The sequence below is a fragment of the Chinchilla lanigera genome, unplaced genomic scaffold, assembly GCF_000276665.1.
Source record: "Chinchilla lanigera isolate Chin_1 unplaced genomic scaffold, ChiLan1.0 scaffold00127, whole genome shotgun sequence".
In the NCBI taxonomy this organism is placed as follows: domain Eukaryota; kingdom Metazoa; phylum Chordata; class Mammalia; order Rodentia; family Chinchillidae; genus Chinchilla; species Chinchilla lanigera.
In genome coordinates, this window is record NW_004955528.1 from 3,810,037 (window position 1) to 3,818,210 (window position 8,174).

The 8,174-nt window shown below is 35.9% G+C and overlaps 1 protein-coding gene across 3 annotated transcripts in view; it reads left to right on the forward strand.

Annotated features, from left to right (window-relative positions):
• Positions 1-8,174, forward strand: part of Sycp2 (synaptonemal complex protein 2) — a 77,618-nt gene that overhangs the window by 599 nt on the left and 68,845 nt on the right. The gene's annotated exons all lie outside the window — the stretch shown is intronic.

The following is an 8,174-nucleotide window of genomic DNA, read 5'->3' on the forward strand; positions in this document are numbered from 1 at the left end:
GGCGTGACCAGAGGAGGGCGAGGCGTCAGGGGGCGTGGCCCGAGGGGGCGTGGCGGGGGCGGGGCCTGCCTTCCCGTCCGCCTCCGACGTCTCCCGGGCAGTTTGATTGCCAGCGCCCTTCTTCCGAGGTGTGGCAGTCGCGAATCTTCCCTTAAGGCCTCTGTGAGCAGAGGGGGAGGCGACTGCTCCTCCCTGGGGGTCGAAGTCCCTTAGGCCGTGTTGCTGGTGCTGAATGACCGCGGGGGACTCGGATCTGTCCGTTCATTGGGAGATGATGCGCCCCGCGCGTAAACTTCTGTGTTGGGTTTCCTAGGTTATGTTGTTGTGTATACTTTGTCAAACCATTTGTTTATTCCTGATGATATTGTTTCTAGAGTTAGCCTTTCCTTTCGTTTGCGCGTTTTTTTTTTTTTTTTGGTGTTATAGCAGGTAGAGGTGGTGTTGGTTCTGGGGCAGCCAGCATTTGTGCAGCCTTGATGGGGCAGTGTACTGGAGCATTTATTTTCTTTTCCAATTTAAAAAACTGTATAGAGTCTAATTTTTTTCATGTTTCCTTTGTTGACGACTTGTTGCACAATGAGACTAAAAATTAAAACCACCTTACCTTAACTTGCTTCTTGGCCATTTTTATCTTTTGCTCTCATGTTCCAGGGCATTCTGTGAAATGTATTTCCTCCAGTTGTTTTAGTTGTGATCACAAAATTATTTTTTAAAAATGACTGTGGGTAGGTCTGTCCGAACAGCTGTTGGCCATAGATAATGAGTATAGCGACCTCTACAATATATTTTAAGTAAAGTTTTACATTAAGTTCTTAGATTCTGAAATGTCTCAGTCTCCACTTTTTTAGGTACACTTTAACTGCAACAAAATAGAAAAATATGTGTAAAGCTGTTTTTATAAATGAGTATTGGCAAAAATACCTAAGATAAATGAATGTATTTATTATGAATATTTGGTAGTGGGCTGGTGATTTTGAGTAAGAAAGATCTACAATAATTTATACATTATTGTATGAATAAATATATTCCATATTTTTTCTGTCATTTAGAAAAATCGCTGTCATGATAAACTTATTTTCTGTTCTAGTGATATTAATGACTTAAGGGTTTAAAAAGTACATTCAGAATGTATCAGATTTGCGTATGTATTTATGAAAACGTGGAATAGGTGTCTTGCTTTCTCATTGTTGACACACAATACCTCACACCCACAACTTAAAGGACAGGTTTATTTTGGCTCACAGTTTCAGTCTGTGGTTGGTGGCTCCCTGGCAGAAGCAGGATGGCAGGGACATGACAGAGGAAAGGGGGCTCCAGCTGTAGTAGCCAGAAAACAGGGAGCAAAAGGAAGGAACTAGGGACAAGAACACACCCTTCTAGGTAACACTCCCAGTGATTCACTTCCAGATAGGCCCCACCTTCTACCAATGCATTCACCTACCGAGTTCTTTAATGAATGACTTTGCTAATGAGTATAGCACCCCTAAGGTTCAGCCACCATCCACACACATGAAAATTTGGGGACATTTTAGAGCTAACCATAACAGTAGGTGTAAAAGTATTATTTAAAATTTGAGGGAATATTAAAATTATCCTAATGTTGATGAATATTAAATTTAAAGATATAATAACACTGAAATTGTTTTTGAATAATTATATCTTATTACATATTTTTATGACAACAAACTTAGTGGTTTGTGATTGCTTGCCAGCTAACTGCTTTCAACAAAGATTCACGAGGAAAAAATTTAAGGTAGAAAAGGAGGCATTTGTTAAAAAACAGTTTTTACAGACCAAAAAGAAGTATCCTTGACTAAAAAATGAAACGCCGTCCTAGGGAACAAAGAGAGGCTGACTTACATAGATGCAGCTCCTTGCCAGCTTCCTAGAACTTTAGTATGCTTATGCAAATGAGGGATCCAAGTGTGCTCAGTCCTCATTGGTTTTATGTAAAGCTGGAATGCAGGGATACATTCCTGATTGGTTGACATTTACATTTACATTGGTTGACTGTAGGTCTTAGTTCATTACTTAGGTCCTAGCAGCAAAATTAGACTAAGGAGTTTTGGGAGAAGTGCTTTTTATCTAGGCTGTTGGAACAAGAAGATGTCCTAGTAAGAGTAGCAAAATTTAACTTGTGATCCTTCCAGGAACACGGAGTTTATATGTGACCCCCACAATCAGTAAATGGTTATCAGGGTCTATTATTAATTTTACACCCAGTTAATCACTTGGGACTCTTCCTGGAGACTCGACTTTTCTTAAAGGTCACACTGCTATTGTAAAAATTCCAGGTCATTGTCATGAAGATTATGGCTCATGTTACATAAATAAAATTATACATTAGGCAATACTGTAAAATGTTCCTCAGGCACTATGTGCAACTGTTGCAAGTTACTGTTAATTTGCTGAACTTGCTAATATTTCTAGAGCTACAAATGAAATACAAAATGAAAAAATGAACACTTGGTACTGTTAGGAAATAATACTTCATTATGGAAGATCAGTAGCATTTTTGCTCTGCTAAAGGATGGATTTCACAATGTATTAATGTCTTTTTCTTATATAAACCCTTGGATATTTCTCAGATGCTACTTTTATTCTGAAACCGACTCATCTGTCAGCATCAGCACAACCTACAACCATCTTTGTATTCAGTGTGGCATCCTATTTCCTCCTACATTGTGATCCCATTCTCTTCCTCCCATTTTTAATAGAGTATTTCTAATGTACACAACATAAACAAAATAGTAGAAATAATGAGAATCCTCCTTTTTCAAAGGCATAGGCTAGAGAAGTGTTTCTCTGGGGTGTGAAGGGTATGAAATGTATTAGTGGTTATAGGATTTGCTAGGCTATTGCTAAGTACTAGATTTTGAGTGAATAAGAGATGCCTGTATACCCTACTTTGTAGTGAGAGAGCACAGGGAAAAGGAGAGTAAGAGATTGAGAGAAATATTAAGTAACTTAGAAAAATCTTAGAGAAGCTGTATTTGATATTAAACTGTTATAAACTTACAGTTGCCATAAACACTAGTGTACTAAGAATGTAAAAAAATTGATCAATAAAATAAAACAATAGCAGTGTATACCCAACTCTATATAGGAAATTCACATATGAATAATACAGCTTTGAAAATCAGAAGGGGAAAGGTGGTCATCAAATGGTATTGGGGAAACCGACTCACCACAAGGAAAAAAACATAAGGGAAAGCCTCTATCTCCTACCATTAATAAAATATACTCTAAATAAATCAACTATTGAAATGTAAAAAGTAACTTTTTAAAAACTATTAAGAGAAAATGACTGGCAAATAAACAGGAAACTGTGGGAATAAATAATTGCACTTTGAAAAAATTTACAACACATATTGGCCAAATTTTAAAGTCTGTATACCATGTAACAGTAGGTCACTTCTAATTTCATACCTTGAGAAGTTCAAAAGTACAAAGGAAGTATAAGCTATTTATTGTTTCTAGTAACAAGAAACTGCAAATTGCTCTGTGTCAGTATGACGGGAGGAAATAGATAAACAGATGAAATGTGGTATAATAATATAACTGAAAAAAATATATAACTGAATACCGTAGTTTTATGTATTTAATGAGATCTATACCTCAGAATGTAGTACACTCCAAACACAATACAACGTAAAACCAAAAGTTACAAAATGAGACATACAGAAAGTTGTTATGTAAAATTTAAATTATATGAATAAAACGCTAAATACTGTTATGGATGTATGTGTACGTTTGTGTTAAAAATAGAGAGTAGAAGAATATACATATAGAATATACAAACATGAATGATTTGTGCCAGTGGAGACTAGAGAATAAAATGAACCAAATGAGGAAAAGAAAAAAAAGTGATGATGAGTAGTATATAAGTAGATAATAATACAGTGGCTCCAACTTGTGTTTTAAAAAATGTACATAATTACATACATAGGTTACATAATTTAACACAAGTTAAAACTTCTTGTTTTTATTGGAATTACTTTGAAGTTTGGAAAACCAGCTACCATTTTTAAGAATTAATAGTGCTATAGTCTTAAGTTCTCCTGTTAATCACTAGGAATAGCTTCCAGTATCTGCATCTTTTATTGAGGTCCATGGTCTGTTTACATAATTCTATACATCTTGTTTCTTTTTGTTATGCTTGTTCATTTTACCTTCATATATTTAAAAATTCTTGTCTGATTTCTGCTGATACTAAGATATTTATATAGATGCTTATGCTGAGCCTTGCTAGAGTCTTTCAAAGGATCTTTGAGGGGCTGGGGATTTAGCTCAGCGGCACAGCGCCTGCCTGGCAAGCACAAGGTCGTGAGTTCGGTTCCCGGTACCAGCAAAAACCAAAACCAAAACCAAAAACAAAACAAAACAAAGGATATTTGAAATACAACATCCTTCTTATGGGATTTTAAGTAAAAAAATTAAAAAGTGACAGAAACATAGCTTTTATGAAGCTTTTTTTGGCTATGTTGATAAGTTGTTGGTGTAGTGAATTTGCTAATGCTGAGCTCTAGAATTAAATGTGATAGAGGGTTGATAACACTTAAAGTAAAATGCATAAAATGTTTTATTAAAGTACCAACAAACTGGGTGCCCAAATTTGAATATAAAATCCATTTTAGAAATGTAGGAGCCATTAAATTCAAAGATAGAAACCTTCTGCAAATTAAATCGTAAGGACCAAAGGGTTTACAAGTCCGAAATAAAAATTTCTTGTGCTTTTGGAAAGAGTGTAAGACCCAAATTCTTAGTCACCGATTCCCATCCTCAGCATTTTATTTCATGCAGACTCAGTCATATTCCTTCATAGCTGTCAAGTTCTTTCATAGCTGTCTTTCATGGAAAGGAAATGCTAATTCTGTATTCTTAGAAAGTATATTAGTTCGATGCCAAATTTCTTGTGTATATCACATTTCAAAACATTAAAAAATTAATAGGACCTGCATGCTTAACATACCAATGACCAAATTAGAATTTAGAAAAAATAGCCAGTGCTTGGTTTCTGGTGCAGTTCTTTCAGAAAATATGTAATCCCACCACTTGGGAGGCTGAGGCAGGAGGATCACCATGAGTTCAAGGCCAGTGTGGGCTATCTAGTGAATTCAAGACCATCGTGAACTACATAGTGAGACCCTGTCTCAAAACAAAACAAAACAATAATAAATGTTTATTCCCTAGTACCTAGTGTTGCCAAAGATTAATTTAGGAGAGTCTCAGTGGTATGAGGACCAGGAAAGAGTAGCCAGAGATGATTGAAAAGAGTTTCCAGAAGACCAACTAATCTCTGTCAGTTATTGAGAATCTGACTTACTTAAACTGAGAAAAGCTTTTATCAAGAAGTTAAATTTGACATCACATTTGAGGAAAATTTCTATTTATAGAACACTTTCTGGTGGCATGACTACCTTATGTATACAGAGTAGTGAGAGGCGGACCCAGTTACTACTTCATCTGAGTTATTTATCTTTCCCAGTCAGTATATTCAAAATCTAAACTTTATTTCTTCTTTAAATGCCACATTTCTGGCACTCCAGTATGTAATTAATATAGGCTTTAGTTAATAACTATCTGGTGTTGAATTGCACCACTCTTAATAAAAGGTTGAAATCCTAACTCCCAGTATGTCAGACAATGTGACTTCATTTGAAGTAGCATTTAACCAAGTTTAACCAAGGTCATTGGTGCCTAGGCCCTAGGTCTTTATAACAAGGGGAAATTTGGACACAGCCATAAAAAGCAGACTGTAACAAGAGAAAAGGGGAGAATATCATGTGACATTGAAGGCAGAGATTGGGAATGTGCTGCCATACGCCAAGGAATGTTGGGGGGTGGTAATCAGAAACTGGAAGAGGCAGTGAAGGATCCTTCCCCTGGTACCATCAAAGAGTGTATGGTCCTACTGACTGGTTTCTTCATCCTTCTAACCTCCAGTACCAAGATAGATTTCTGTTGTTTGAAGCTATCCACTCAGTTCTTGGTACTTTGTGAAGGCAACAAACCAGTTACATAAGGTCCACAGGTAATAGCAAACATTTGCTTGTATCACAGAGGCTGTTTCTACTACATCTTGTGAAATTTCTAAGGTTGGTGACACCTCTCTACGATGGTCCCTCTCTCATTTGTATTTATTTTCACTGGAAACTCTCCCAGAAGATTCATGAAAAGAATGTCTTTTTATTGATTCTGAAGTTTAATCCTGTAATATTGGGAGGTAGCTTGGAGAAGATGATATTGTTTCTTTCATATATTAATCCTTTATTAGAAAAGTCAGATAATGAGTAAAGTTTTTACAAACTTAACTTTTATTATCTCCATTTTATTGACTCTTACCCTGAGAAGGTTTAAAATCTAAGGATTCATGAAAAATGGATCTTCTAATTTGACGTAATAGTAAGCTTAAGTTAGTAATTTTAAACTAATTAAAATTTTCTTGAAATTGCTTATACTTATAAAAGTATAAACAATGTTTAATTACATAGTAAAGCTTGAGTATTGACCAGTCAAGGTAATGAGAGGGAAAACCAATGACTCAGCATGAAGTGGCCTGGAGGGAGTTGGAAGGGAAAAACGTATCAAACATTGTAGGATACAAAACATCAATTTTAATTTGTTAACATCCTAAGGTTTATTTGCTTGACAAAAATACAAAGTAATATTATCATGAATGGAGAGAGAACCCTAGTTAGTGAAGTCTAAAGCTTATATGTACACTTTTAGAAAGCTGTCAGATACTACAAGCATTAAAAATATGCACAAGTAAAACCACAGGGTTTTGATTAATAAACCAAGAACTCCTCTAAGAAGGAGTTCTTTTTTTCCAGTTACCTTTTATTTTGCTCTTTATATTTGGATTTCACATAGAAAAGAAACCATATAAGACCTAGAATAACAAAAGCAATTCTGGGGAACAAAATCAAGGCAGGGGGCATCACAATTCCTGATTTGAAATTAAACTACAAAGTTACAGTGATAAAAACAGCATAGTACTGGCAAAAAACAAAAACAGAAACAAAAAAGAACCAGACCTGGGGAATCAGTGGACACACTCAGCCCCTTTGACAAAGGGGCCAAACACCTTTAATGGAAGAAAGATAGCCTCTTTAATAAATGGTGCTGGATAAACTGGCTTTCTCCATGCTAGAGATTCAGACTAGACCCATATCTCTCACTATGTACTAAACTAAAATCGAAATGGATCAAAGATATAAATATTAAAACACAGTAAATCTTCTGGAGATAGAATAGGTAGAATTCTTGCAAGACATAGGTATAGGTAAAGACTTTCTGAACAAAACCCAGATTGCACAAAAAAATACTACAGAGTATCAGGAACTGGCATTTCATCTTACTAAAAAGCTTTTGCACAGCAAAAGAAACCACCAGTAGAGTGAGAGGCAACCCACAGCCTGTGAAAATATTTTTGCCAGCTGTTCCTCAAAGGACTACTATCTAAAATAGTAGAGAGCTAAAAAAATAAGACCCCCCCTCATTTAAAGACCCAATCCAAAAATGGGCATCTGAAATGAATAGACACTTCTCAGGTGAAGAAGTAGAAATGGAAAATACTAGAAGAAATGTCCAGCATCCCTGGTCATTCAAGTGATGCAAATTAAAACAACACTGAAATTACATCTCACTCCAGAAAGAATGCCTGTTATCAAGAAATCAGCCAATACCAGATTCTGCAGGGCTATGGGCAAAAAGGAACCCTTGTCCACTGAGTATAGATTGGTGCAACCACTGTGGAAATCAGTGTGGAGATTCCTCAAAAAAACTATAGACCTAGTTACCACCTTCTTGGTACCTACCTGAAAGAACTAAAACCATACTATATTGATATATGCATACACGTATTTATAGTAGCATAGTTTGTAATAGCTAAATCTTGGAAACAGCCCAAATACCCATCAACGAATGAGTGGACAAAGGAGGTGTATTTTTTTAATACAATGGAATACTATTCTTCCATAAAGAAGGATAAACTTGAGACATTTCTAGGTAAAATGGATGCACCTTAAGACCATATCTTATTCAATGCAATTCCCATTCAACTACCATCAACATACCTCACAGATCTTGAGAAAATATGCCTTAAATTCATCTGGAACCAGAAGAGACCCAGAATAGCAAAAGCGATCCTGGGCAACAAGGACAAGTCA